At 40.4% G+C, this 18,857-nt stretch overlaps 1 long non-coding RNA gene across 5 annotated transcripts in view; it reads right to left on the reverse strand.

Annotated features, from left to right (window-relative positions):
* Positions 1-18,857, reverse strand: part of LOC116642810 — a 183,902-nt gene that overhangs the window by 140,238 nt on the left and 24,807 nt on the right. For all 5 annotated transcript variants that reach the window (XR_004301389.1, XR_004301388.1, XR_004301385.1 and 2 more), the window contains one exon: positions 18,244-18,475. This is a non-coding gene — a long non-coding RNA (uncharacterized LOC116642810). The remainder of the gene's footprint in view (positions 1-18,243; positions 18,476-18,857) is intronic.

Genomic DNA, 18,857 nt, shown 5'->3' on the forward strand with positions numbered 1-18,857 from the left:
TTCAGGTCTTTTCTGATTTGTTTAGAGTATATTTTCTGGAGACGTTGTTACCCTGCTAGCATTTTGTTCTCTCATTAATCTATTCTCCTCTGCACAAAATGACAAGACGGAAAAAATCACCTCAACAAAAAGAACAAGAGGTAGTACCGACTGCCAGGGACCTACTCAATACGGACATTAGTACGATGTCAGATCTAGAGTTCAGAATCATCACTTTAAAGATACTAGCTGGGCTTGAAAAAAGCATGGAAGTTATTAGAGAAACCCTTTCTGGAGAAGTAAAAGAACTAAAATCGAACCAAGTAGAAATCAAAAAGGCTATTAATGAGGTGCAATCAAATATGGGGGCGCTAACTGCTAGGATAAATGAGGCAGAAGAAAGAATCAGCGAGATAGAAGACCAAATGATGGAAAATAAAGAAGCTGAGAAAAAGAGAGATAAACAACTACTGGATCACGAGGGCAGAATTCGAGAGATAAACGATACCATAAGACGAAACAACATTAGAATAATTGGGATCCCAGAAGAAGAAGAAAGAGAGAGAGGTGCAGAAGGTATAATGGAGCAAATTATAGCAGAGAACTTCCCTAATTTGGGGAAGGAAACAGGCATCAAAATCCAGGAAGCACAGAGAACCCCTCTCAAAATCAATAAAAATAGGTCAACACCCCGACATCTAATAGTAAAACTTACGAGTCTCAGAGACAAAGAGAAAATCCTGAAAGCAGCTCGGGAGAAGAGATATGTAACCTACAATGGTAGAAACATTAGATTGGCAACAGACTTATCCACAGAGACCTGGCAGGCCAGAAAGGACTGGCAGGACATATTCAGAGCACTAAATGAGAAAAATATGCAGCCAAGAATACTATATCCAGCTAGGCTGTCATTGAAAATTGAAGGAGAGATAAAAATCTTCCAGGACAAACAAAAACTAAAGGAATTTGCAAACACGAAACCAGCCCTACAACAAATATTGAAAGGGGTCCTCTAAGCAAAGAGAGAGCCTAAAAGCAACATAGACCAGAAAGGAACACAAACAATATACAGTAACAGTCACTTTACAGGCAATACAATGGCACTGAACTCCTATCTTTCAATAGTTACCCTGAATGTAAATGGGCTAAATGCCCCAATCAAAAGACACAGGCTATCAGATTGGATTAAAAAACAAGACCCATCGATATGCTGTCTGCAAGAGACTCATTTTAGACCCAAAGACACCCCCAGATTGAAAGTGAGGGGGTGGAAAACCATTTACCATGCTAATGGACACCAAAAGAAAGCTGGGGTGGCAATCCTTATATCAGACAAATTAGATTTTAAACCAAAGACTGTAATAAGAGATGAGGAAGGACACTATATCATACTTAAAGGGTCTATCCAACAAGAAGATCTAACAATTGTAAATATCTATGCCCCTAACATGGGAGCAGCCAATTATATAAGGCAATTAATAACAAAAGCAAAGAAACACATCGACAACAATACAATAATAGTGGGGGACTTAAACACCCCCCTCACTGAAATGGACAGATCATCTAAGCAAAAGATCAACAAGGAAATAAAGACTTTAAATGACACACTGGACCAAATGGACTTCACAGACATATTCAGAACATTCCATCCCAAAGCAACGGAATACACATTCTTCTCTAGTGCCCATGGAACATTCTCCAGAATAGATCACATCCTAGGTCATAAATCAGGTCTCAACTGGTACCAGAAGATTGGGATCATCCCCTGCCTATTTTCAGACCACAATGCTTTGAAACTAGAACTCAATCACAAGAGGAAAGTCAGAAAGAACTCAAATACATGGAGGCTAAAGAGCATCCTACTGAAGAATGAATGGGTCAACCAGGAAATTAAAGAAGAATTAAAAAAATTCATGGAAACCAATGAAAATGAAAACACAACTATTCAAAATCTTTGGGATACAGCAAAGGCAGTCCTAAGAGGAAAGTATATAGCAATACAAGCCTTTCTCAAGAAACAAGAAAGGTCTCAAGTACACAACCTAACCCTACACCTAAAGGAGCTGGAGAAAGAACAGCAAATAAAGCCTAAACCCAGCAGGAGAAGAGAAATAATAAAGATCAGAGCAGAAATCAATGAAATAGAAACCAAAAGAACAGTAGAACAGATCAACGAAACTAGGAGCTGGTTCTTTGAAAGAATTAACAAGATTGATAAGCCCCTGGCCAGACTTATCAAAAAGAAAAGAGAAATGACCCAAATCAACAAAATCATGAATGAAAGAGGAGAAATCACAACCAACGCCAAAGAAATACAAACAATTATAAGAACATATTATGAGCAACTCTATGCCAACAAATTAGATAACCTGGAAGTAATGGATGCATTCCTAGAGATGTATCAACTACCAAAACTGAACCAGGAAGAAATAGAACACCTGAACAGACCTATAACCACTAAGGAAATAGAAGCAGTCATCAAAAATCTCCCAAAACACAAAAGCCCAGGGCCAGATGGCTTCCCAGGGGAATTCTACCAAACATTTCAAGAAGAATTAATACCTATCCTTCTGAAACTGTTCCAAAAAATAGAAATGGAAGGAAAACTTCCAAACTCATTTTATGAGGCCAGCATTACCTTGATCCCAAAACCAGACAAAGACCCCATTAAAAAGGAGAATTACAGACCAATATCCCTGATGAACATGGATGCAAAAATTCTCACCAAAATACTAGCCAATAGGATCCAACAGTACATTAAAAGGATTATTCACCACGACCAAGTCGGATTTATCCCTGGGCTGCAAGGTTGGTTCAACATCCGCAAATCAATCAACGTGATACAATACATTAACAAAAGAAAAAACAAGAATCACATGATCCTCTCAATAGATGCAGAAAAAGCATTTGACAAAGTACAGCATCCTTTCTTGATCAAAACTCTTCAGAGTATAGGGATAGAGGGTACATACCTCAATATCATAAAAGCCATCTATGAAAAACCTACAGCGAATATCATTCTCAATGGGGAAAAACTGAGAGCTTTCCCCCTAAGGTCAGGAACGCGGCAGGGATGTCCACTATCACCACTGCTATTCAACATAGTATTGGAAGTCCTAGCCACAGCAATCAGACAACAAAAAGAAATCAAAGGCATCCAAATTGGCAAAGAAGAAGTCAAACTCTCACTCTTTGCAGATGATATGATACTTTATGTGGAAAATCCCAAAGACTCCACCCCAAAACTGCTAGAACTCATACAGGAATTCAGTCAAGTGGCAGGATATAAAATCAATGCACAGAAGTCAGTGGCATTCCTATACACCAACAACAAGTCAGAAGAAAGAGAAATTAAGGAGTCGATCCCATTTACAATTGCACCCAAAACCATAAGATACCTAGGAATAAATCTAACCAAAGAGGCAAAGGATCTGTACTCAGAAAACTATAAAATACTCATGAAAGAAATTGAGGAAGACACAAAGAAATGGAAAAACGTTCCATGCTCATGGATTGGAAGAACAAATATTGTGAAGATGTCAATCCTACCTAGAGCAATCTACACATTCAATGCAATCCCCATCAAAATACCATCCACTTTCTTCAAAGAAATGGAACAAATAATCCTAAAATTTGTATGGAACCAGAAAAGACCCCGCATAGCCAGAGGAATGTTGAAAAAGAAAAGCAAAGCTGGCGGCATCACAATTCCAGACTTCCAGCTCTACTACAAAGCTGTCATCATCAAGACAGTATGGTACTGGCACAAAAACAGACACATAGATCAATGGAACAGAATAGAGAGCCCAGAAATGGACCCTCAACTCTATGGTCAACTAATCTTCGACAAAGCAGGAAAGAATGTCCAATGGAAAAAAGACAGTCTCTTCAACAAATGGTGTTGGGAAAATTGGACAGCCACATGCAGGAGAATGAAACTGGACCATTTCCTTACACCACACACAAAAATAGACTCCAAATGGTTGAAAGACCTCAATGTGAGACAGGAGTCCATCAAAATCCTAAAGGAGAACACAGGCAGCAACCTCTTTGACCTCAGCCGCAGCAACTTCTTCCTAGAAACATCGCCAAAGGCAAGGGAAGCAAGGGCAAAAATGAACTATTGGGACTTCATCAAGATAAAAAGCTTTTGCAAAGCAAAGGAAACAGTCAACAAAACCAAAAGACAACTGACAGAATGGGAGAAGATATTTGCAAATGACATATCAGATAAAGGGCTAGTATCCAAAATCTATAAAGAACTCATCAAACTCAACACCAAAAGAACAAAGAATCCAATCAAGAAATGGGCAGAAGACATGAACAGACATTTCTCCAAAGAAGACATCCAAATGGCCAACAGACACATGAAAAAGTGTTCAATATCGCTCGGCATCAGGGAAATCCAAATCAAAACCTCAATGAGATACCACCTCACACCAGTCAGAATGGCTAAAATTAACAAGTCAGTAAATGACAGATGTTGGCGGGGATGCGGAGAAAGGGGAACCCTCCTACACTGTTGGTGGGAATGCAAGCTGGTGCAGCCACTCTGGAAAACAGTATGGAGGTTCCTCAAAAAGTTGAAAATAGAGCTACCATATGATCCAGCAATTGCACTCCTGGGTATTTACCCCAAAGATACAAAAGTAGGGACCCGAAAGGCTACGTGCACCCCGATGTTTATAGCAGCAATGTCCACAATAGCCAAACTGTGGAAAGAGCCAAGATGTCCATCAACAGATGAATGGATAAAGAAGATGTGGTATATATATGCAATGGAATATTATGCAGCCATCAAAAGGAATGAGATCTTGCCATTTGCAACGACGTGGATGGAACTGGAGGGTATTATGCTGAGCGAAATAAGTCAAACAGAGAAAGACATGTATCATATGACCTCACTGATATGAGGAATTCTTAATCTCAGGAAACAAACTGAGGGTTGCTGGAGTGGGGGGTGGGGTGGGAGGGATGGGGTGACTGGGTGATGGACACTGGGGAGGGTATGTGTTCTGGTAAGCGCTGTGAATTGTGCAAGACTGTTGAATCTCAGATCTGTACCTCTGAAACAAATAATGCAATATATGTTAAGAAAGAAAAAAAGAAGAAGAAGAATGTAGCAGGAGGGGAAGAATGAAGGGGGGGAAATCGGAGGGGGAGAAGAACCATGAGAGACGATGGACTCTGAAAAACAAACTGGGGGTTCTAGAGGGGAGGGGGTTGGGAGGATGGGTTAGCCTGGTGATGGGTATTGAGGAGGGCACGTTCTGCATGGAGCACTGGGTGTTATGCACAAACAATGAATCATGGAACACTATATCTAAAACTAATGATGTAATGTATGGGGATTAACATAACAATAAAAAAAATTCAAAAAAAAAAATTCAAAAAAAAAAAAAAAAAAGAAAATCACTTGAAGAATTACAGAGGATTCAGTTAGGAAATATGTGTTACAATGTTTCTAAGAATTACCATATATGTAGAAACCCTAAATATTACACACACACACACACACACACACACACCTAGTAGAACTACTAAACAAATTTTGTAAAGTTGCAGGATATAAAATTGACACACAAAAATCAATTGCATTCCTATACACTAACAATGAACAATTCAAAGAAGAAAATAAGAAAACAATTCCACTTACAAAAACATCAGAAAGCATAAAATATTTAGGAATAAACTAAACCAGGGAGGCAAAAGACTTATACACTGAAAACTGCAAAACGTTTATGAAAAAAATTAGAGAAGGCACAAATAAATGGAAAGACATTCTGGACTGGATGTGTTCATGGATTGGAAGACAATGTTGTTAAGATGTCCATACTATCCAAAGAATCTACAGATTTAATATAATCCCTATCAAAATCACAAAGATGTTTTTTGCAGAAACAGTCAAATCCATCCTAAAATTCTCTCACAATCTCAAGGGACCCCGAACAGCCAATACAGTCTTAAAAAAGAACAAAATCTAAGGTCTCACACTTCCCCATCTCAAACTTACTACAAAGCTATAGTAATCAAAACAGTGCAGTATTGGCATAAAGACATATAGACCAAAGGAAAAGAATACAGAGGTCAGAAATAAACCCTCACATATATGGTCAAGTGATTTTTAACAAGAATGCCAAGAATGTGGAATGGGGAGAGAGCAGTCTTTTCAAAAAACAGTGCTGAGAAAACTGGATATCCATGTGCAAAAGAAGGAAGTGGGACCCTTATCTTACACCATACACAAAACTTAACTCAAAATGGATCAAAGACCTAAACATAAGAGCTAAAACTAAAACTATTAGAAGAAAACATAAGGAGAAAATTACATGACATTGGATTTGGCAATGATTTCTTGGATATGACACCAAAAGCAGGAGCAACAAAAGCAGAAATAAAATGGACTTTATCAAAATGCATCAAAGTACACAATCAACAAAGGATAAAGGCAACTTATAGAATGGAAAAAATATTTGCAAATCATGTATCTGGTAAGGAGCTAATATCCATCATATATAAAGAACTCATACAACTCAAAAAAAATTAAAAATGAACAAAGGGTTTGAATAGATATTTCTCCAAGGAAGATTTATACAAATCACCAACCTGCACATGAAAATATGCTCAATATCACTAATCATTAGAGAAATGCAAATCAAAACCACAATAAAATATCACCTCACAGGGGCGACTGGATGGCTCAGTCAGTTAAGTGTCTGACTCTTGATTTTGGCTCAGGTCATGATCTCAGGGTCATGGGATCAAGCCCCAACTCGGACTCTACACTGAGTGTGGAGCCTGCTTAGGATTCTCTCTCTGCTCCTCCCCACCCCACCTCTGACTTGCAGTCTCTCTCTATCTCTCTCTCTCAAAAAAAAAAAAAAAAAACACCTCACACCCGTAAGAATGGTCACTATCAAAAAAACATAAAAAGCAAGTGTTAGCAAGGATGTGAAGAAATTGGTACCCTTGTGACCTGCTGTTGGGAATGCAAAAATGGTACAGCTGCTATGGAAAACAGTATAACAGTTCAGCAAAAAGTTAAATATAGAATTGCCATATGATCCAGCAATTCCACTTCTGCATATATACCCAAAGAATTGAAAGCAAGATACTGAAGAAATATGTATACATTCATGTTAATAGCAGCATTATCCACAATAGCCAAAAGGCAGAGACAACCCAAGTGTCCTTTGACAGATGAATGGATAAACAAAAGGATAAACAAGGGAATATTATTTAGCCTGAAAAAGGAAGGGAATTCTGAAACATGCTACAACATGGATGAACCCTAAGAATATTATACTAAGCAAAATAAGCTAGTCACAACAAGACAAATATTGCATGATCCACGTATAGGAGGTACCTAGAGTCGTCAAATTCATAGAGATAGAAAGTAGAAGGGTAGTTACCAGGGGCTAAGGGGGAGGAGGAAATGGGAGTTGTTTGGTTGGATACAGAGTTTCAGTTTTGCAAAATGAAAAGAACTCTGGAGATTGGTTGCATAACAGTGGGAATGCACCTAACATTACTAAACTTTACACTTAAAAATGGCTAAGATAGTAGATTTTATGTTATGTGTAGTGTACCACAGTTTAAAAAAAATTAATGCAATTGAGAAAAAAAAAGTTTCTAAAATAATTATGCTGCTATTCAGCTTTGCTTCCAAAATTCAATTTGGGATCATCTTCTCTATCACAATATTAGGCACATCAGTAACAGTCTTTCCTCCCTGTCCCCTAAGAGCCAACTAAGGAACAGACATGGGAATCCAACAAAAGGAGAACAGAAGATCAGCTCCATTGCAGCTAAGAGCTGATTGAAGAGCACAGCTTCAGCTCTGTAGTCAAAGGGGCTGGGCCGTCCTTCACCCCTAAATCAGAACCCCACAGCCAAACAACCTCTGGCTTGCCCTGCTCTGCACTCCATGGTAGAGAGCAAGGCAGGTGGAATCCTGTAGACATGCTGCCTCTGACAGAGGGAGGCCAAGGCCTGAGCTCAGCATCTTCCACCATTGCCTCCCCAGCTTCTCATCTCCATCCCCCAACCCACAGAAGGGGGACCGGGGAGATTTCAGGAATGTAGATGTCCCTCCAGGTGGGGAGTGGGGAACATGTCTTCTATTCCCAAAGAGCTACTAGGCAAATTAAAGTTTGGCCTAACCCAATATTTTCAAAGTTTTATACTGAATTACCCAAAGAGCAAGAGAAAGTAAAGAGGCTTCCTCATCACCCTGTCCTGACTACTCCTGTTTCCCTCCACAGGATCTGGAAATGAGTCTTGGCACACAGCAAGCAGCATATTTCTTAGAAGTCTCATCTGAAAATAGTTTCTCCAAAATATCACCATAACCTTGCTGTCAGTGGGGGGTGGGTTTGTCGGTAGTGAGGTTTTTCTTAATCCTAATGGAACATCTGTTAACGAGGGATGTCACTATCTTTGAAGCTGGAGGACTGTATGCTGACAGCACAACCAAAGGGCCCCATGGATTTGCCCTGGCAGGGGAGGGGATGTGTGTAAAGGACACTTTCCATCAGTTAGGGCCTCCAGTGAGGGATCAGGAATGAGGCCAGAGGTGCAGGGTCACCTCCTGGCCCTCCCCCTTCTGTATCTGCAGCTGGAGGTTAAGGGTAAGGGTCTGGACACATCTGTATAAGCACACCAGAGCTCTGGGAGGAAGGAGACCGAAACCCCCAACCCCTTCTCTTTGCAGCATGAGCTTAGTGAAACACACCAGGTGGAGCAGGGCTGGCCTGACCTAGCCAAATGGCAGGAAAGGGTAGCAAGATCCCTGAAAAAAAGTCGGTTGGGGGGGGGGGGGCGTGAAGTCTAACAGAATAAGGCCCAGATTCTATTCTACGGCTCTGAAGGGGAAAGCAGTTCTGGAAAGATCACTTGGCTAATGCTAGTTCCTCCAGCTAACTCTCACTGATGCAGACATGGGGCATTAAAGAGGGGGCAATGCCAGAGCCCCAACTTTCTTACTGTGAGGTGCCCCAGGGTCTGCCTGATGAGGAAGCATCCTCTCACATCTGGGCAGTCCACAGTTTGGGCAATCTCAAGAGGCTCACCGCAGTGAACTTGAAAGCAGGGAAACAGCCAGGGGGACTGATTCTTCAAACCAAAGCTCCAGGAAAAGGCCAAACATCTTACAATAAGCATAACTAAAAATTACTGTTGAAATCAATACTTTTTCCCACAACCCTTCAGCTGCCTCAGAGAGATGCGCTGTCTTTTCCCGAGGCTTTTGGCAGCACCCCCAGTCCACGGCCTACCCTGAGAACAAGTGGGCCTGAGTCCCCTACACTGTGCGCTAACATGTGGGTCTCTAGATCCAAAATGCCAGGGCGGGGTTCTTCCTGTGGCGCAGCCTGCACCCCACCCTATGCCGCGGAGGCAGGTTGGGGACCTTCAGCAAAGCAGAAGGAGAGACCTTCCCAACAGGCCAGCACCAGTCGGCATCTTCCCACTCTCCCCTCAGACTCCATGCCAATTCCTCCCATGGCACATGGAGCGTGCCCTCTGTAGGTATATGAGTGGAATCAGGAAATATGGCCTGCAGCGAACCGGGAGTAAAGACACTGGGCTCCTTGGCATGTTTGTGGGGCTTTAGGACCAGGAAGGCGGGAGCCAGTTTCTGAAACTCAGCAAATACACGGCTGGCTGCCAGCATGGGTCACAGGGCCGAGGAGTGGCTTTCTGAAGAGCTGAGTTCAGAATCGATTAAGCAGCAGGGCTATTTATTGACCACTTTAGATTCCACAGAAAGGGCAAAAAAAAAATAATCCACCACGAAAATGAAATCCTGTCAGTAGCCCCAATAGGCTTGCCCACCAACTAACGAGAACAAGGTAAATTTGAGCTCAATTTACTCAGATGGATAATAAAACTTTCAATTATGGTTGCATTATTTGTTGCTATATGGTTGAAAGATTAGGTGACAATATGCAAAAAATAGTTTCTTCATATTATAATATTTAGTAATGTCATTTTATTTTTTATATGTTTCATTAAATTGTTTTGTGGCTTTATTATCTACCCAGATGCACAGCCCAGAAATACAATTATTCAGATTTAGAAGCAATAAAATTTGGCATGCATTTTCTCGTATTCAGAATTCCTGCATGTTAAAAAGAAATTATAGCGTTCTTCCCACATTGCACTGCTCTGAGGCCCTCACAGACCCATTCATTAACCGAAGACATTACAGAAAGCACACCATTTAGGTTAAAGGGCCCTTCGGATAACAGATATGCATGCACGAAGCAAATATTTCAATGTAGCCCCGCCTTTTGATTATGACAATAATAGAGGCAAACGGATATGCGTTTGCTGTAATGTGCTGCTCAGTGATGGATCCATTGAGTGGTGAAAACTCTGATTGCAAAGCAGCATACAGAGAAAGCATTATGACAACAAAACCTATCTTTGTAACTATCAGGAAGTGGGAGTTTTACTACTTGGGGAAAAATGAAAGCTTCCTGGGGAATTGTATTTCAGAAGAGTTCTATAAGATGTGACTCCTGAACATATTTCAGCTACCCATGGAGCAGTGGGTGTAGACAGCTTTGGGCTGAGAGAGGGTGGCCCCTCTGCCTGGAAATATTTCTTCCCAGCCACAGTCCTAAGCCTCAGTACCCCCCTATGAAAGTGCAAATAAATACTTTGGGATATTCATCCACCACTGGGATCCTAACACATGTTTAACAGATAGTTACCGGAAATCGTGAAACCAAAATATAAGACATTACAGAATATATCAAATGACTATGTCAAGTGTTGGGTCTTTGGCGGGGGGGGCGGGAGGACAGCTAATGGTGTTAAATGGAGGGAGATATCAAAAAAGGGAAAGAAGATGCCCAAAATGTGACCTTAACAAATGCAATACAGGAAAAGATAAATTACAAATTGGAAAAATATATTTGCCACACGTACCATCAACTAAGGATTAGTGTGGAAAATACACACACAAAAAAAAACTATGATAAATCCATAATGAGAAAAAAAAATGATAGAGACAGAAGACACAAACAACCATCTCACAGAAGAATAAATATATATATATAGCCAATAAACTTTTTTATTTTTTGTTTTTTAAATATTTTGTTTATTTATTTGACAGAGAGAGAGACAGTGAGAGGGAACACAAGCAGGGGGAGTGGGAGAGGGAGAAGCAGGCTTCCCACGGAGCAGGGAGCCAGATGCAGGGCTCGATCCCAGGGTCCTGGGATCATGACCTGAGCCGAAGGCAGGCACTTAATGACTGAGCCACCCAGGCGCCCCTAGCCAATAAACTTTTGAGGAAATATCAAGGAAATGCATAATGAGATGCTTTTGATACCCATTTGATTGGCAGAATGAAGAAAGATGCCATTATCAAGTGTTAGAAATTATATGAATACATAGGATTGCCGGGGGAGAGTAAACCAGTAAAACCTTACTGGAAAAAAAATTTGGCATTATCTCAAGTTAAGTAGTCCTATGTCATATATCCTACAACCCCCAAATTCCACTTCTAGGTATATGCTCAAGAGACACTTGTACATATGTGCACCAGGAAGGATGTACAAAAGTATTCATAGTAGTACTATTCTTGGAAGCAAAAATTTGGAAACATTCCAACTTGATAAGTAAATTCTAGAGTACTCCACAATGAAATATTGTGAGGCACTCAAAACTAATGAACTGTAGCTACACACAACAATATGGTTGACTCTTGGCAATACAATATTTTTAAAAAAAAATTGCTTCCAGGAGACTACTGGCAACATGATTTCTTTTCTAAGAAATTAAAAATAACCAACCAAGCAACATAATCTTAGAAATGTACAGTTGGTTAGGCAACTGCCTTCAGCTCAGGTCATGATCCTGGAGTCCCGGAATCGAGTCCCACATCGGGCTCCCTGCTCAGTGGGGAGTCTGCTTCTCCTTCTGGCCCTCTTCCCTCTCGTGCTCTCTGTCTCTCATTCTCTCTTTCTCAAATAAATAAATAAAATCTTTAAAAAAAAAAAAAAGAAATGTACATATATAATAAAACTATGTTTTAAAGGGGATGACAAGGGCGCCTAGGTGGCTCAGTTGGTTAAGTGACTGCCTTTGGCTCAGGTCATGATCCTGGAGTCCCTGGATCGAGTCCCACATCGGGCTCCCTGCTCGGCAGGGAGTCTGCTTCTCCCTCTGACCCTCCCCCCTCTCATGTGCTCTCTCTCTCTCTCATCCTCTCTCTCTCAAATAAATAAATAAAATCTTTAAAAAAAATAAATAAAGGGAATGACAAGCGCAAGATTCAGAAAAGTGACCAGCTCACACTGGGGGAAGCAAGCAATGAACCAGAAAAGCCCCACACTTACACCAGTGTCTAGTTACTGTGGCACATATGTGCTCTTAGGCCAAAGATTAACACAACTGTAACCACTGAACACACTATGTGATTATTTAGTGTTCAGGCCCCTCTGATATGCCTTTGTGTGTGTATGTTTGTGTGTGTGCACACATATATTTCATCTACACACTCACCAAGGAAAATAATGTGTTGTTTTTAAATGAGCAATTAAGAGTAGTCTGTTATTGTTATGATGATGATCAAGAAGCAACAAAACAGACATCCTCTGCTGAAAATTTTAATCATCAAAAACAAAGGGGAGGGAGGAGGAAACTAGAGAATAGGGTAAGATGGAGAGAGCAATAATGACCCAGCTTGTAGGGTGAAGGGTCACTTACTTGTAGGGTGAAGGTTGCCCTTAGGGAAAAAAGAAAAAAACCACAGAAGGTAAAGGGAGGCTTGAGTAAACAAGAGAGAGGACATCACCCAGTGTGGGGATCCTCAGTCTCACTGTGCCTCAGAAAGCACCTGGCAAGCTTAGAAAAAATAAAGAAGTCTGGACCTCAACCTCTAAAATTTTCAATCCATTCGGGCTGGATATTAGGATGTCTAAGTGATCTCCAGTGTTACTAATGTGCCACCAAAGCTGAGAACCACTAATCTTGTGGGGGAAATGTTGGGTTTGAAATCAGGCTATCCAGGTGTTCTAGTCCCATGTCTCTCATTACCTAGAGAAGCTTTGCTCCAATAATTTTAGCTCCCTGAACTTCTATTTCCTCCTCTCTCAGTGGAGGGTGTGAGGAGCAAGGAGGAGGGGCAAGTGGACTCATGACATCTAAAGACCCTCATAGATGGATTTCATGACCTCCCCTTCTATTTATGTGCTAGTCCAGAAGAAGGGTAATCTCAGCAAAAGAGACTTCACTTACTTCAATCCAGGGAGCAGGAAGCTGTGCATAATTCATCAATTTCCTGGATAGATGATTGGATATTGTCTAAAGGAGTGATTAATTGAAGAGGCACTATAGTCCAGTGGTCAAAAGTAGGTGCTGAGAAACTTCCATTCAAGACAACTCAATGACTTCCATATTTAACAACCCTCTCTGCTACAAACAGTTAAAATTTTTAAAGAGAAAACCAATAAAACCATTGCCAAGCTCAAAAACAAGGTAACAATTGCTGTGAACCAGAAAAAGAACAGAAAATCAAGGGATTGAACAGACCCATGGGTCTGCTGCAGCCTGAGATGGAAGCAGGACTGGTATGTTAGACCTTGGCTTCTGCCAGTTAATGAATAGAGATTCCCAAGTTAGAAAGAAACCCCACTAGAATCACTGCATGAAGCCAGGGCTGGGCAGAGTTCCCATATAAGCAAAAGGAGGTCAGGGGAAAATGGTAGCCTGCTGCCAGGGGCAACAGGCTTGTGAGGATATTAGACAGTGAAATTAGAGGGGGAAGGGTCAAAGATTTGTGGCCAGAAAGTGAAGCTAGACAACCACAGATTCTGTGATTGGCTATGAAATCCCTCCATATCAACAACACTGAACAAGAACCTCAATGCTTACACCCGCCTGGAGGCAACCACAAAATGTGTATGAAAGGGAAGTTTTCTAGAAAAATATAAATGACCAAAGTTGACTCAAGAAGAAATAGAAAATTTGAACAAATTAATGACTACTGAAGAAGCAGAATCAGTTATCAAAATCTCCTTCCCCAAAAACACCAGATGCAGACAATTTTAAAGGTAACTTAACAAATCTATAAGGAGCAGACAATTCATATCTTGTACAAAATATTTCAGAAAAAGGAAAAATAAGATAAAGTTACCCATCTCATCTACTGATACCAAAATGTGACAAAGGTAGTACAAGTAATCAAATTATAAACCATTCTTACGAACACAGATATAAAAATCCTAAATAAAATACAAGCAAATAATTTTCATGAACTATTACAAAATATTTCAAAAACACTTTTATCAAAGGTATATAAGGATGCTCTAATACAAAGGAGATATATCACATGACTTTCTCAATAGGCACACAAAAAGCATTTATACTAGATGTCCTAGCCAAGTAATAATATCAAGATTAAGGAATGAGATATAAGAAATGGAAAAGAAGATTAAAAACTAGCCTTAGGGGCACCTGGGTGGCTCGTTGGCTAGGCAGCTGCCTTCAGCGCTCTGGTCATGATCTCAGGGTCCTGAGACTGAGCCCCACATCAGACTCCCTGCTCGGTGGGGAGCCTGCTTCTCCCTCTGCTCCTCCCTGCCTCCATTTGTGTTCTCTCTTTCTCTCAAATAAATAAAATTGTAAAAAAATAGCCTTATTTGTGGTAATGTGTTTGTATATATAGAAAATCTGAAGGCATCTATCAAATATTAGAAAAAATAAGAAAATTAAGCAATTCTTATGTACAAAAGATAATCTTTAAAGAACTGATAACATTCCTATACACTAATGTGAAGAAATAATAGGAAAAAATATCTCACTTACATTAGCAAGAAAAATGATGAACTTCTCAAGAATAAAACTGAAAAATCTATGTAAGAACTTTAAAGAGGAAATTTTCAAAATGTTACTGAGAATCATAAAAGAAACTTAAACAAATGGAGAGATATACCACTTGCATGCTTGGAAAGACTCAATTGTATAAAGGTTCAATTCCACTCCAAAATTAATATATTAATTCAATGCAATTACAGTCCAAATTCTAACAGGGCTTTTTACGGAGCTACACAAGCTGATCCTAAAATGCATGAGTAAGAAGCCAAAATTACCTAAGGACAAATGGAAGAGTGATGTGAAGAGATGTGCCCTGCCCATATCAAGTTCTCTAACGAAGCAACAGTGTGGTGCTGGTACAGCAAACAGACCACAGAACAATGAGACAGAACACAGAGCTGAGAGGCAGGTTTCACATGGCACAGAAGTAGAACGAGGGTGAAGATGGGACTCGTGAGTGAAGTATTCTGGGGTATGTCCTTCTCCATCTTGGAGGGATGAAAGTAGATCTCCACCTCATTGTATTCACAAACATTAAATTCCAGATAGATGTGGGAGGAAACTCTCTAAAAATTGAAAAAGGAGACTATCTTGGTGGTAGCAAAGGAAAATATTTCAAAAATAGGACCCACAAATCACTAACCACAAAAAAAATTCCTAAAGAGACTAAAAAGCTCAACCATAAACATTGGATTACATTTAAATAAATGAAAATTTCTGCTTGTTAGCTATCACCCTAAATAAAGATAGTTACAATCCACAGAATTAATATCCAGACTCTATAAAGAATTTCTACACATAAATTTTAAAAAGACAAGTATCCCACCTTAAAAAATACCATGAAATATAAAGTGAGTATAATAGAATATTAAGAGCTAATAAAATTGGGTGATGGGCACATGAGTGTTTGTTATATTGTTCTCTAAAGTTTTCTGTGTGGTTGAAATCATTCATAATAAATTTAAATAAAAACAAAGGGAGTGCTGGGCACCTGGGTGGCTCAGTCGGTTAAGCGCCTGCCTTCAGCTCGTTCATGATCCCAGGGTCCTGGGATTGAGCCTCGCCTAGTCAGACTCCCTGCTCATCAGGGAGCCTGCTTCTCCCTCTCCTTGTACCCCTCCCCGCCACTCATGCTCTCTCTCTCTCTCAAATAAATAAATAAATTCTTTAAAAAATTTTAAAAAATAAAGGCAGTGCTTTAACATCAGACAGGCCTGCTGTATTCAGGTTTTACTTCTGACAGTTAACAGCAACCATACATGAGACAGCTCAACTTTCTAGTTAAGAATCTCAGTTTTCTTATCTGGAAAACTGGAATAGTAATACTACAACCAGATTACTGGATAAATAATAATGGATAAAGGGCTTCATATAGGGCTTGACAATAGCTAACACTTAACAAAGCCAATTTCTTTTGTGTTAATAGTAATATAATTAAACTAATCATTTTTTTCTCTCCTATACATAATGTCCTTAAATCTACCAAATAAAAATAAAAAGAAGAAGAAAGATAAGTCATATTGAGCCTTTTACCTGACTGATGTAGCACATGCTTTTGAGCAGTGTGTGACATGTATTCATTTGCAAGAAAGCTAGACAGGTCCAGGCCTAGATAAATCGTAAAGTATGAAATGTATTAAGTGTTGGTATCCACACGTGCATCAGAGTTCCCTAAGAGCTCCAAAGCATCTACCCCATCTTATCCACTATTTTCCATTTAGGTGTTAACCAATGCCAAAGGTGTTTGTGAGTATTCCTTTGTTTTAAGACAGGACTCTTAGAAATAAAATGTCTTTCAGACCCAAGGTACTGGTATTAATAGCAGATTAGATTCTACCCTAAACTCCCTCAGGTCACACCAAGTAGAAATTTCTTATAAGGTAGGACTGGAGTTGGAACTGCAAAAGTCATGTGCCCTGACTTCTGAGCCAATATTCTTGCATTTGCGTGCGCGCACACACGCGCACGCACACACACACACACACACACACACACACAGAATTTTCTCACACAACCTCTGCTTCTACAGATAAGTAGAGCCATCTAGAATAGGCCGATCATTATATCCTAATACCCTGTTGTGGTCTGCAGGGTAAAGGTCTTGTCCCTGGAAGTGCACATGGTCTCCTTTGAGAGGGACAATCATCCCTAGAGTCAATTATCCAAAGAGGAGGCAGGTTCCCGAAAGGCAGGCCTCAGGCAGGGAAGAGAATCTTGTTTCTCTCAGGGCCTCATTTTATAGGCGCTGTTCTTCAAGGAGTCAAGATGCCCAGGGTGAGCTCCTGGGTAATAGATGCGGAGTGCTGCCCACCCCACGGAAACGGACTGGGAGCAGGGATGAGATGAATCCTTTCGCTTCTGAAGAGCAAGTCAAAGCCTCTCCGCAGATTCTATAGTGCAGCGTTCTCAGCATCCTCCCTGGATTTGTTTCTCTTTGGCTTTCTCCCCCAGGCCCCAGTAAAGTATTATTGGAGCATGCTGGCACTGCCCATGCTTGACTTGTTAATGTGCATTGCTGTGTGAGAATTAACAGGACGTCCTCCAGTAAGAGCTAATTTTTATGTTTTTAAACTCATAAAATAAGAACAGGATTATAAAGAATGTTTACATGGAATTACATCTCTTCTTGTGATTCATGCCTACAAGTTCTCATCAAACACCTCTTCCTCCAATGGAGAGGCTTCTCCCTCTCTTACCAACCAGATCTGTTAATAAGGTCTTTTTCTGTGTAACAAACAATCCCAAACCTTAGTGACGTAAAACAACAACCATTTAGTGCTAACTCAGGATTATGTGGGTGGGCAATGAGGGCTTGGCTCAGCAGGGCAGTTTTCCCGCCAGCCTCCTCCAGTCTCGCTCCTATTGCTGCACAGAGTTCACATGTGGGATGCGGGCTGCTTGGTCCGGATGGCTTCATTCACTATCTGGCAATTGGTGGTGGCTGTCAGCTGGGGTGGCAGGTGTCACTGAGCCACATGTCTCCAGTAGGCTTGCCCCAGTTCCTCAACATTGTGTTGGTTAAGGGTTCCCAAGAGCAGAAGGAGAAGACAACTTCAACGTATAACTGCCTTTCAGATCTCTGTGTCACATCTGGTAATGTTCCATTGACTAAAACAAAAGCACGTGGACAAATCCAGAGTCTGTTTAAAAGGGCCCTAGCCAAGGGTATAAAGGGAATTATTGTGGCCATGTTTTCAAACAGCCTTAAACAGCCTGGATCTTATTCCGTAAGACAGGAAAGAATTTTCCTTAAACACACAACATAGCCACACACATTCACACACTCACAGGCACCCTGCACATTCTCATGTTAAATAACATGTACGTACACATCACAGCCACATATGTCCCCGACATGGACACCGGCCCATAAGAGAGTTCCATGAGCATACACATAAAACCCGTCAAGTGTGTAGGCATAAAAAGTCAACTTACAAGGCAAGGTTTTTGCTGTACACACTCTGCTTCATTTTAACTCCCAGCTTTTCCTTGAGAAAATCTGCCATGGCAAATTCTTGAGGAGGAATCTGCTACTACAACCCATCCTTTGATATGAAGGGTTAAGTGATTAAAGATGACCCAGCCTGCCAGCGGCAGGCCCAGCTCTGTGGTCTGATTTCTCAAGATGATACAGCTCACTTCCCAGCGGAGATTGCAAGATTTAAATCTAAGTCAGGAGAGAGAAAAATGCAATTCTTAGTCGATGTTAGTTAGAGCACAGCTAGAGACAGCACAACCAATGAACAGACAGAGTTTTAGAGAATTGTTTAGCCATCTTACTAGATGGAAAACAAGGAGATGCATTTTCATAGAGCTTCAGAGCTGCAGGGCCTTAGTTAGTAGATCCCCTGATCTGGTTCCCTGAGTATCCAAAATGGATGTTCTATGTTCTAAAAAAGATATAACTTTTTAAATAAAGAACTCCTCATTTTCTACTGAAAGCATATGACTCTGCTCTATGTTTTCATATCCTATGCATACATTATCAACAATTTATAATTAATAAGTGTTTACACTCATAAATTTTTAAGTGACAATATTACTGAAAA

This window comes from Phoca vitulina, unplaced genomic scaffold, assembly GCF_004348235.1.
Source record: "Phoca vitulina isolate PV1807 unplaced genomic scaffold, GSC_HSeal_1.0 scaffold24, whole genome shotgun sequence".
Lineage (NCBI taxonomy): Eukaryota > Metazoa > Chordata > Mammalia > Carnivora > Phocidae > Phoca > Phoca vitulina.